General features: G+C 42.6%; 1 long non-coding RNA gene across 8 annotated transcripts in view; it reads right to left on the reverse strand.

Moving 5' to 3' along the window:
• Positions 1-12,017, reverse strand: part of LOC309870712 — a 108,151-nt gene that overhangs the window by 60,628 nt on the left and 35,506 nt on the right. For all 8 annotated transcript variants that reach the window (XR_014314755.1, XR_014314756.1, XR_014314757.1 and 5 more), the window contains exon 2: positions 5,051-5,228. This is a non-coding gene — a long non-coding RNA (uncharacterized lncRNA). The remainder of the gene's footprint in view (positions 1-5,050; positions 5,229-12,017) is intronic.

Raw genomic sequence — 12,017 nt, forward strand, 5'->3', positions numbered from 1 at the left:
AGCAGGGAGCCTGCTTCCCTGTCTCTCTCTGCCTGCCTCTCTGCCTCTTGTGATCTCTGTCTGTCAAATAAATAAATAAAAATCTTTAAAAATTTTTTTAAAAATAAAAATAATTTTTAAAAAATTAAACTCTTCTATCCATCCAAAGATACCATATTTAGAGTGAAAAGTCAAACTCAGAGTGGTATATGATATTTGCAATATATATCATCAAAAAAGAATTATATCCTTAGAGCGCCTGGGTGGCTCAGTGGGTTAAGCCTCCAACTCCTGATTCTGGCTCAGGTCATGATCTCAGGGTCTTGAGCTAGAGGCCCATGTTGCGTTCCGCTCTGGGCATGGAGCCTGCTTGGGACTCTCTCTCCCCCTCGCCCTCCACCCCTCACCCTATACCCCTCATCCAAAGTGCTCTTCCTTATCCAAGGTGCTCTTCGGGTCCAGTCTGAGGGGCCAACCCCTCTGCTCCTAGGCCTGAGAGGAAGAGCACTGTTCCAGCTCCTATGCCTGGGAACGCCTGCACACCAGAAGTGGATGCAAAGCTGCTAAAGCAGCAGCAGCGAATGTGTGTGCTCTCTCTCTTAAAAAAAAAAAAAAAAAAATCATAACTAGAATAATCCAGAATATATAACTATCTCCTTCAAAACAGAGAAGATGAACAAAGCAATGGAAAAATGAACAAACAAAATCCTTGAAAACCCCATTCATAAAATTTCCAAACGGCCAATGTATATGAAAAGATGCTCAACTTCTTAATAATCTGGGAAATCAAAACCATAATGATATTCAACTACATGTCACCAGAATGACCAAAATCAGAAAGAAGAAAAATACCAGTTAACAAGAATGAGAGCAGCACATCTCTCTCACCACCAGTGGGAGTGGAAACTTATACAACCTCTTTGGAAAACTGACATCATTAAAGCTGAGCGCGGTCATGCCCTAAAATGGAGTAACTTCCCTCTTAGCCTACACACCCAAAAGAAATGCAGCTACACCCCCCAAGACATGCATGACAAAGCTTATAGTGGCTCTTGAAATAGCCAAAAACTGACAACACCCTGATGTTCATCCAGGGTAAAATGGTTAATTGTGGTATATTATTGATACAATGGAATGGAATGGAATAAAAATGGAAAATATAACTGCACCTGGCAACATAGACACAGCTCACAAACACAATGTTGAAAGAAAGAATCAGATGCAAAAGAACACTTAACCATAGGAGTCCATTCACACAAAGTTCAAACAAAAACAAAAACCAAATCTATGGTGTTGGACATCAGGAAAGTGGCTACTTTGAGGAGGAAAGGGGCGACCCATCCTAGGGGCAGTCACGAATGTTGGCTATATTTTCTTTCTTGTCCTGGGAGGTAGTTACAGGGTGTGCCCTTTCCGGAATAACACACTGAGTGATCTTCCATACATGGAACGCCAATAAAGCTTCCCAAAAAAGTTTCAAGTGTTGATTTCCATTTCTTAGATGAAGCACCCGGAGGCACTAAATATTACCGAATCAGTCAGGGGCTTGTTCTTAACCACGTTCGGTGTGCTCTCCAGATGTCAGTGACAGAACAGAAAACCAGAAGAACCACACCTACAATTATAAATCAGCAGAACTGGGAAGAACAGAATGCCTTCCCCTGGAGGAAAAAAGAATAAGACTGGGTCCCTTGGCAGTTCAGGTTGAGAAGAACAAAAAGTTAAATTCCCAATGTGTAAAATAAAGAAATAATGAAAGTCCTCCTAGAGGCTCACACGTGGCTATCCTCACATAAAGCAGCATTAAAAGGCAACAAATTTAGGCTGCCTACAAGGAAGTGCCTTCTTACGAAATGTATAATTAACCTGTAGCCAACGGTTTACTAAAATCCGACTCTTCTCAAAAAAAAAAAAAAAAAAAAAATTAGCTATTTATAGCAGCCGAAGCAGCATCTGTAGTTACACTGACTAATATCGTATTACAAAGACTCCCCTGCTTCCAGGCAAAAACCAATAGCCAGCCAGGGTCAGGAAGAAAATGTCCCCTTTGGTGTAGTATTTCACAGCGCTGTTATCTAATATCGGACAATTCGCAGGGCTGTGCGGTATTCGCGCCGCGGTTCAGGGCACCTGGATCTGGGATCCAGGAGGCTGCCCTAAAACAGGCTATTGTTTTAGTTCCGGCTGGCAACACCTGTAGAGCTGTATTTAGGCAACACCTTGTGTTTCCAAAAGGTAAACACAATGAATATAATCAAAATTGTTCCAACACTACTGTTTTTACATCAACAATCTATAAATATATGGAAGAATTCAATATATGTGTGAAATAAACAGAACAGGCATACCTCCACCGAGGTAATTCACAAGACAGCTCTATAATTTAGCAGCTTGGATTTCAATTGTTGCGTTCTTAGTTACGAAAAACACAGATATTATTCATCAAAGTGATTGTCCTGCGCACTTGTATACCTTATATAATTTATTTTTTCGGGGCTTTTTACTTCAAAGGAATCACTAGCTAATGACATTTCAGACTTCAGAAATTTTTCTGATAGCACGCTGGAATTCCCCCAGGGACCGGATTGTGAATAAGTGGATTTTTTTAAAGATCATTAACAGATATTACAAACCAATTCAAACTGAGCATTTTCTTTGCAAATTACCTTTAACTTTTAAAGCCATTGAAAAAAAAAGACAGTGAGTGATTTAATTTACTTAACCTGTCTACAAATTGCAGCTTTGTGCTACATCGGCGACTGCATTTTCTACCAAAAAATATCTCTAACTATCTCTAATAGAGATATTTTTCTAAATTATCACGCTCGATGAGTGATATTTCAAAAGAGAGTAATGTTTATTTTTTTTTTTCATTTAGCAAGTTGCTCTGGAATTGAGAATTTCATTTTATTGATATGTTTAAAGGAAAAACAGAGCCCTGCACTGTCTGTATCTGTTGCTTAATTAAAACTCTCGGGTAATTAGCAGGTTTATCATTTCCTAAGCGAATGGAGATGATGGAGCTTTGGTGATAGATTGGGGGGGTTATTGGAGGGATGACTTTTTTTCTTTAACGATCACACCGTAGTTTCTGGGCTTGAGAGCTAATATTTGGGGTGAGAAGCACCTTTATTCCCCCATGTACATCAGGTTTGATGCTTATTTGCATCAACACCCCCGTTGTGTATGTTTTCCATTCAAAGAGCTCCCAGGGACTTCAAAGGGAGTTGCCTGCAAGGACAGTCTACGTGGGAGTCCTGAAAGGCTCCAGAACAGGCCCAGAGCAGGGAGAAACCATGCCAAGACTAGCTCACGCTGGAGCCCCCAAACCATGTCACAAAATTAAAGGGTCTCTCCTGCCTACGCCATCCCACAGAGCACATGGGAAATGTCCCCAGGCTTGCCAAGCACTGCGCTGGCTTCTAGGGCTACTACTTATAAATATTTGATGAGTAGCGCTCCATTTATAAGAAAGTATGTTAATAAGAATATTCTTTGAAATTGGAGTCCAATGCAGGCTTTAAAAAGGCTCATTGTTTGAGGTACTACAGATTTCCTTCTTTTCCCTTTTAAAGTGCAAAGTCAGCTTACCACAAACCAAAAAAAAAAAAAATCCCTAACATCCTTTTGGATGTCCCATCCACAACAACAACAAAAAAGAGGAGGGTAAGATTCTAAAGGATGTTCTATTTTGGGAAGGATTCATTGAATTTTTGTGGGTAATGGAACCTAGAAACTAATATTTCTTGAGTGTCTCATGTGTGCCTGATACTCTAATTCTTCTCTTTTAATCTGCAGCAATATATTATGAGGTAAATGATATTACCCTCATTTTAAAGATGGAAAGTGGGCCTCATGGAGATCATACAGTAGGGTGCCTATTCCAAAACCCCACAACAGTTAAGTGCAGAGCTGGTCTGGAAACCAGATCTGCCCAAGCTCAACATCTATGTCTGTTCTCTACCTCACACTGACTCCCAGGTGCTTCTTGGTTTCCTGGGGGTATGGCCCCACCCAGTCCTTTCTCACTTCTCTGAGATGGTTTCCTCATCTGGAGATACCACGGAGACAGCAGGAACATCTGCTCCACCCAGCATGCTGGGAGATGACAAAGATGGATGGCGTCCCGTTTGGGGAAGCGCTTCATGCACTCCACGCTGTAGAGACAGTATCTCATTAACCTTTCCTTTGATTTCAGGCATGCTCTGCAGCATCAGACTTCATTCACATCTCTGTAGCTTGGTCTTTTTGTGAAAATAAATCTAAATGGGGGTGATTGTTGATGTAATGGAAGTCAAAACGGTAGCATAAAAATAAAATACAATATATAAAATAAGATAGGGGCACCTGGGTGGCTCAGTGGGTTAAAGCCTCTGCCTTCAGCTCAGGTCATGATCCCAGGGTTCTGGGATCAAGCCCCACATTGGGCTCTCTGCTCAGCAGGGAGCCTGCTTCCCCTCCTCTCTCTCTACCTGCCTCTCTGCCTACTTGTGATCTCTCTCTGTCAAATAAATAAATAAAAATAAATAAATAAACAAAGTAAGATAAAATATATAAAATAAAATAGAATAGAATAGAATATAAAATAAACATGGGACATTTTCTGACCCTGGAACATCAGTCCGTTTATCTATTTTGCACTCCTTCAACAGATCTTGACACATGCCGAGTTGAAGCTGGTGTTAAGCTTGTGTAAAATGAAGCGGCATCATGATGTCAGATTTCTAAGCACACTTTACCTTGCTTTCGCACTAAGGACAAAACTGAATATCTAGATATGACCCACCTATGGGGCCAAGCATGACCTGATGCCTGCTGGCCTCTCAAACCTCATGCTGACCAGCTCCCCACACACTTGCTGTTCTTCAGACCGACGGTCAGCAGGCTGAGCTGAGTCCCGCCTCCTGGGTCCCCCTTCTGCCAGTTGGCGACTCACCTGCTGACCTTTTCTCTTCATTCCTGACTCAGGGTAAATGTCCTCTCCTCCAAAAGACCTTCCGTTGTCTCCAGATCCAAAATAGCCCAGCCCTGAGCTTCCCACCGCTTTTGGTTCCCTTCAGAGCAATCTTACCACGTGTGACCCTCTCTCTGTTTGGTCCCTTGCGTGTCATCCGTCCATCTCCCTTACTCAAGGGTAGCTCCATAATGTCAGAGGTCAGCTGAGTCTTGTTCCCCAGCTTTGTCTCCAGACCACAGGACAGGGGAACACAAAGGACGCAGGAAACCGTGTTGCCTTAAAGTGGCTTTACCTGATGTAAAATAACAAAAAGTCCCAGTCAGATACTTTGTTTCATGATGCACTGGCAGCTCTTGAACGGAAGGAGAAAAGTTCTCATTTTTCCTCCTGCACCAAGCTCGAGTTCTTTCCCCTGCAATGAACCCGTGCCTCCTCCCTGCCAGGTGGCGATGCTCACCTGATCTGGAAACAGGTGGCCTGGAAATGTCTTACCTGTTGGCTAGAGTCCCGCCTGCCAAGAAGGCACGGCTTCCCCTGTCATCTAAGTGTGACATGCCAATGAGCTCGGCGCCCTGCGGGGCCCAGGTATGACTCTCAGGTACTTCCAGGGGTTCCTCTGTCTGAGTTGGCAGGGGCTCAGGTGACAGCCCAGGACCTCAGCTTCTACTGCCCTCATGAATCCCCAGCCATGCCACTGAGGGGAAGTGGAAGGCCGCCCTCAGCACACATATATTTCCCGTCTTAACCATTTTTTTTCTTCGTTCGACCATGTACAAGCTAGAGAATGAATACATGTTTGCTGGAACAAGTGAAGCAACACTTAAAAATGTGAGGAAAAGCGAGAATAATTCCTTCTCCCTGTCTCACCTCATTACCACTCTCTGGACATGACATGGGCAAGTGTGCATATTCCTATATTCAGGTATTTTATGTATATGTATATGTGTGTGTGTATATATATATATAGTAATACATATCATGTTTAAAACCTATATTTATGATGACGTATTACATATCTTTATATACAGTTTTACATAACTGGAGTCATATACATGCTGGGGCAACTTTAGTGCAGTATTTTATCTTTATTTAATTACCACTAATTTGTGTATTTCAATTCCCTCTCCCAGGTGTGGTTACTCCTGGGCTTTCCAAGACAGCACAGGTGTACTCTAGCCAGAAGACCACACGTGCGTGCAGTGGTATCTCCCTTTCTGGTCTTAAACACGCCTGCCTTGGTCACACTGGACTCCAGATAAGTCTTCAGAGAAGCAGGCGCTGCTAGTGTTTCTCTTTTCCATTGCTGTGTTAGGGACATCTGAGGAGATACCTGTCCCCCACCCCCCCGGGGAGACCACAGACCACCCCGGGGCTCCATCTCTTTCATTTCCTACAGCTCCCCTGCCCATCTCACTTCCTTCTGTGTCTAATTGGCTCCCGTTTGGAGCTGCCAGCCCCTGTACTATCCCTGACCTTGTCTATTTCCAGTGACCTTCTCAAAGTCACAAATCTTCAGGTCACATCCTCTTTCCCTTTCTTCACAGGTGGCTCTCCCCGCCCCTCCTCTGGCAAAGCTCACCCAGGTCTTTGCTTGGAAACCATTTACTCAGCCCATTTACTCTTGGGTGACCCTTCCTTCTGACCTTCAACCTGCAGGGTCAAAGCTGATCAACATATTTGTATATGGCTTTGTATTCAAATAGATGGTGTTAACCAATTTTTTACAATAAAGGAACAGAGAGAAGGAGGTCTACTAGCCCCCAAAATACACGGGTCTTCAAAAATATTAACAGTCACCTTGCAAAGTAGACATTAAAATAGCCACACGAAAAAAATACTCAGTTTCACTACTGATAAAGGAAATGCAAAGTACAAGCACACTGCTACCTTCTCGCCTAGGAGTTAGCGAATATACAAAAGATTAATAAATACTGTTGGCAAGGCAGGAGAGTGGCAATGCACTACATTGTTTGTTGCAGGCCAGAGTTCATACTGGGGGCACCTCTCTGACCCTCAACTTGCCAACACATAGCAAATTAGAAAACCGTGGAACCATGCAATTCCTCCTGTCGGAATTTGTCCCAAGGAAATAAACAAAACTATGCAAAGAGTTTAAACTACAAGATTTTAATATGTGACTGATTAAGTTGAAGTCCAGTCATGCAATAAAATGCTCTGAAAAAAATTAAAGGTAATAAGGTGGAATCATATATAATCTCAATATATAGTATCATGCAAAGATTTTTATATAAGTAAAAAAAAAAGATTACACAATAATATGTATTGTCTGAGTCCCGTATAGTTGAAAGATACGCATACAGATGGTAACTATCATGCACCCTAAAATGCCAGGAAAGGCTATCTCCAACTGATGACATTATGGGTGATATTTATTCTCTATTTTCTCATTTTTTTCCGGTAAGGGCATATAATTTTGCAAAGAGAAAACTAAGATGATAACATTTAAAATATTGCCTTTGTCTAAATGGAACCAGTTGCACAATTGAATATCCATCAGATAGTTATTGAACTTCCAAACACAAAGCAATCTGCTGGGCAATAAGGATGTAATAGTTAAAGTTTTTTAAAAATTTAAAAAAAAAAAAAAAAAGAGGTGGCCGCTGCCCTGAAGAAGGTATTCTTGGAAAATGGAAGAAAGCCAGTGGGGGCTGCTGGTTTCAACAGGGAATGCCACTAGGCACAGCTGGAGCTCATTAGGCATTATTCTTCCTTAAACCCAAGAAATGGCCTCGGAGGATATCAAGGCATCCGGCCATGCTTGGGTGAGGTTTGGCCTCAGACCTGGACCTACCTCTGAAAAGGTGGTTTCTGAGAGTGGAAAATGGAGAGGGAGTAAGAGTGAGAACCAGCCTTGCTCTTCAAGCTCTTAGCTACAGTGTCTCCTGCCAGCCCAAGACAACTGGCTGGAGTGGCCTGGCTGTAGGAGAAATGGTCCCATGGGTTACATGACTACTGACATTATAGGGAAGGCTCAGAATGATCTGTCTTTCAAATAAGTGATGAGTGAAAGTTCAACAACCAACACCCCCCCACACCACCAAGTGTCCTTCTGAGTCTGCCCCATGGATAAGCATCCAGCCTCCTACCCTTCCTATATGAAAGTCCCCCTTTCACTTGGCAGGACCGGAACGTCCTACACACACCAAATCTGTTTTCGCAGCCCAGAAGCCATCCCCAGGAAGTGCAACACCTGCACCATCTGCAAGCAGCCCTTGCCTTCTCTAGGGTACCATTTTGTTACCCCCTCGGGATCACTGTCATGCCCTGAGTTAACTCAAGGCATCTGCTTTGAGTTGGTTTTTTCCCACAAATGATGAAGAATTTGTGTTGATTCTTCCCCAGAAGGCCCCTTGTAAGCAGTGTGCATTGGGAGGCCTGGCTGGGATTCAGACAGGGACCACGGTGAAGGGAACCAGCCCTCCCGAGGACTGAACCCGTGATCTCATTAGCACAGGGTTCTAATCAACGGAGCCACCAGGCACATACCTCATTTAGGGCAGTAATTTGCTAAATGTTAATTCTTAGATTAACTACAGATGAGTAGAGTTCCACGGGGGGAAAAATGCGAGAGAATTTGTTAATTCTTGAAAGGAAATCTGGGTCATCAGTAGATGGGTCCTTTGGTTAGTTTTAAGATAGAAGTCCAGCATCTGAAGATGATATTCATTGCGAACTATGCCACCATGATTTTTTTTTTTTTTATCAATATCTCAATCAGGAGAGCTTCAAGGAAAAAAGCAAATGGTGTCACTTCTGCACATGGGAAACATTACATAGACCCCTCCACAGTTTCTATTTCAAACTCTGGCACAAACTGTAGGTGAAACACAGAGGAAAGTTTTCTGTATTTGAGGCAGAGATGGTCCTCCTAGAAGGGCTGGACCCCATTACCTTTGCCCCCCCCTTACGAACCCTAATTCTTGTGGAGAAAAGCCCCGTGGGGAAGGGAGCCCCCAACACACAGCCCTGACTCAGGGCGTGCTGTAATCCATTTGCCCTCTCATCCCCCAGCCGGGCCCTGAGGAGTGAGTTTTACAAATAGCAAATATGGTTTGGAACAAAGTTTTGACACTGACTCGGTATCCTGTGCTCATATTACATTTCTATGAATATTCCACCGACTTTTCAACTCTGAAGAACAAAGTTTCCGCTCTCAGGCTACATTTAGCATTCAGGCCGTTTCAACTTCAGTTGCTCCCACCCTGACAGCGATCTTTGAAACTGATATGGCCCTGAAAGAAGCCAGAATAACTTTTAAAAATTATTAATAATAATAGGCTGGGTTCCCAGTCTTTGTAATCTTGTGGAAGAACCTCTGTGAGAAAACACAGTGGGAACTGAGTTGAACATGTGCCCACTCTAGCTTTTCCATGGATAAGCCAGCCTGCAAATGCACAGTTGTTTTGCAGGAGAATTGCTGTGAACTGGAAGAGGACGGGGATGTAGCCCTGCTTTTGCATATATCAACTTTTGCCCCAAGAGCTTTACGACGATCTTGAAACACCTGGGTCTCTCTGCCACTGTTAGAGAAGCCCTGCAACATCTGGGAGGGGGGACCCAAGAGGATGCCCACCAGGAGAACCCCAGCTCTGGCACTTGCCGGCTAGGGGCTCATGGGAAAGTGAAGGATCCTCTCTGAGAGGTCAGTTTCCTCACCTATAAAATGAGGATAATTATAGTTACTGCAAAACAGAAACTGTCTCCACAAGAAATAATGGACATAAATTCCTTAGCCTATTTCCTGGAACATAGTAAGTACTGGTGGAAGCTTAACCATGGTAGCGACTATCTGCCTCTTGAGCAAACGTGACTGTCTGATGTGACAGGTGTGCATTCCAGATGTCCCTTTCCTTGTAAATCTGAAATAAAAAGTACAACAGTCGTCCATCCAGGAAGAAGACATCAATGACCAAACGGAACATGACCAGCCTAGAATAGTATGCCCAGATCCAATAGCAATGAGGTAGCAGCCAGAAATGAAAAAACAGTTAGCCCTGATTCCTAAATAATGCCTTTAATTTTCTTTATACAGATTTATTTATTTGTTTGAGTGATAGAATGTGCACATGAGCAGGAGGGACAGAGGAAGAAGAGAGAATCTTAAGCAGACTCCCTGCTGGGTGTGGGTCCCAGTGCAGGGCTCAATCTCACGACCCTGAGATCAAGACCCGAGCCGAAACCAAGAGTCGGATGCTTAACCGACTGCGCCAGCAAGGTGCCCGCCCCCTAAATGGTGTCTTTAAAAACGTTTTCTTTTGAAATCCATGACAAAAAAGACGTAAGAACCTTTCCAAACTCACACAATCATGAAATCATAACTCTCTACAACACAGCAAAATTTTAGTCAACCTGAAAACAGCCAGGATTTTCAAATTCTGAATGTAAAATTAAAAAGAAAAACACCGATTCAAATAAAATCAAACCACACGTATTTTTACCCAAAAATACAATCTGAGACAACCCCATCTCATATACAAGGAACACTCTTTTAAGCACTTAGTAAGTTACAACTTTAAACTTCTCCTCAAGTTCAAGTTGACAGTTAAGAACAAAATAAATAGAAACTAAATGGCCAAATCGCATCGACCTTACAGTTGTGGGTTCCGTTTGCTACTTTAATCTCCAACTGGGAATATTAGTTCAATAAAATAAATATTTTTAATTTCCTCTATGCGTTTCCTCAAACCATGCCAATGCACTTATCTATGGCTCACTTGAAAGATTTGTTAAGCAACCCCCCACTTCCTTAAAAGAGGATGTTTGATTTTCTTATGAAAATGAAGGAATGGACGTGAGTGCTCATTGTTTTAATGCACTGAGCCCTTAATCACTTCCAGCTCTGATTCATCAGAAAAGTAGTGCTCTTGAGGGATTTTTTTTTTTTTTTGGTCACTAAATATTGTCTTTCATTTTGAGATATTTATTTCTTGCCAGAAAATGATACTGTATTTTTTCCCCTAATGATGAAGGATGAAAGATGGAGAGAATTCCATTTGGTGATTATTGGACCACGAAGAAGTAAACTGATTCAGAAAACAAATCCCCAAAAGAAAAATAAAATGTATTATGTGAGGTGGAAGCGTGGAATTCTTGGCAAATAATCAATTGCAGCCTGGATTGGTAATGTGATAACGTCCTTGTTTTGTTAATATTTGGAGCTAAGGGTAGGGGGGTTAGTAAAGCTCTAGGGTGTTAGCTTTGGGCCAGAATCTCTCTACCCTCCATCATTATCTCAGCCAGCAAGGGTATTTAAAGACACAAATGCCTGGGGCCTTGTAGAAGGTTGGTAACACTGCACAGGCCATGGGCAAGGATCCAAGATGCCATCCTTCCCCATGTTAGCCCGAGAGGCTAAGACAGAATCCTGATCTCCACAGTTCAGGGGCCAATAAGAATCATCTCCAAAGAAAGCCCACTCTGAACACTCTCCCAGAGGCCTGGGGCATCACACCCAAATCAGAGCAGACAGGTGGACTCATGAAGTACAACATGCTGATTGCGACGATTCTGCCAAATCCCTCTGATTCACTGGGCAACTGTGCCACTTTGCTTCGGATGGTCCTTCTACCATCCCCATGCTGGTTTCTAAGCAGGGTTTGGCAGGAAAAAGAGCCCCGACTTTGGAAATCCTGCCCACATCTGTGCTCTTCAAAGGGCTATCTAAAAATAAAGTAAGCGCTACCATAGTACAGGAACGCACCACCCCTTCTGGGCCGTGAAGGTCATGGAGTATGGCATTTTTAAACACTATCTCTCTTTCAAGTTTAAAGGGGAAAGTAAAAGTACCCCAGGAAGAAAATCGAAAGGGAAAAATAAAAAGACAAACTGAAGAAGAAGAAAGACACGTTTAGTCCAAACCATGTTCCCAATCAAAGTTGTTCAGAGTTGCCAATCCTCTTCCGTGACCTTTTTTATTCCTGGATTATGAAATGTATAAGAAAAAAAAAAACTTAATAGCTTAAAAAATCATACCTAATTTTATGGTCCTCCTGATTGTTCTGAAAAGAAACATTATTTGGGTCATACTGTCTTTGTTTATAACATTAGATGGGCGTAGTGG

The sequence above is a fragment of the Mustela nivalis genome, assembly GCF_964662115.1.
Source record: "Mustela nivalis genome assembly, chromosome: 8".
In the NCBI taxonomy this organism is placed as follows: domain Eukaryota; kingdom Metazoa; phylum Chordata; class Mammalia; order Carnivora; family Mustelidae; genus Mustela; species Mustela nivalis.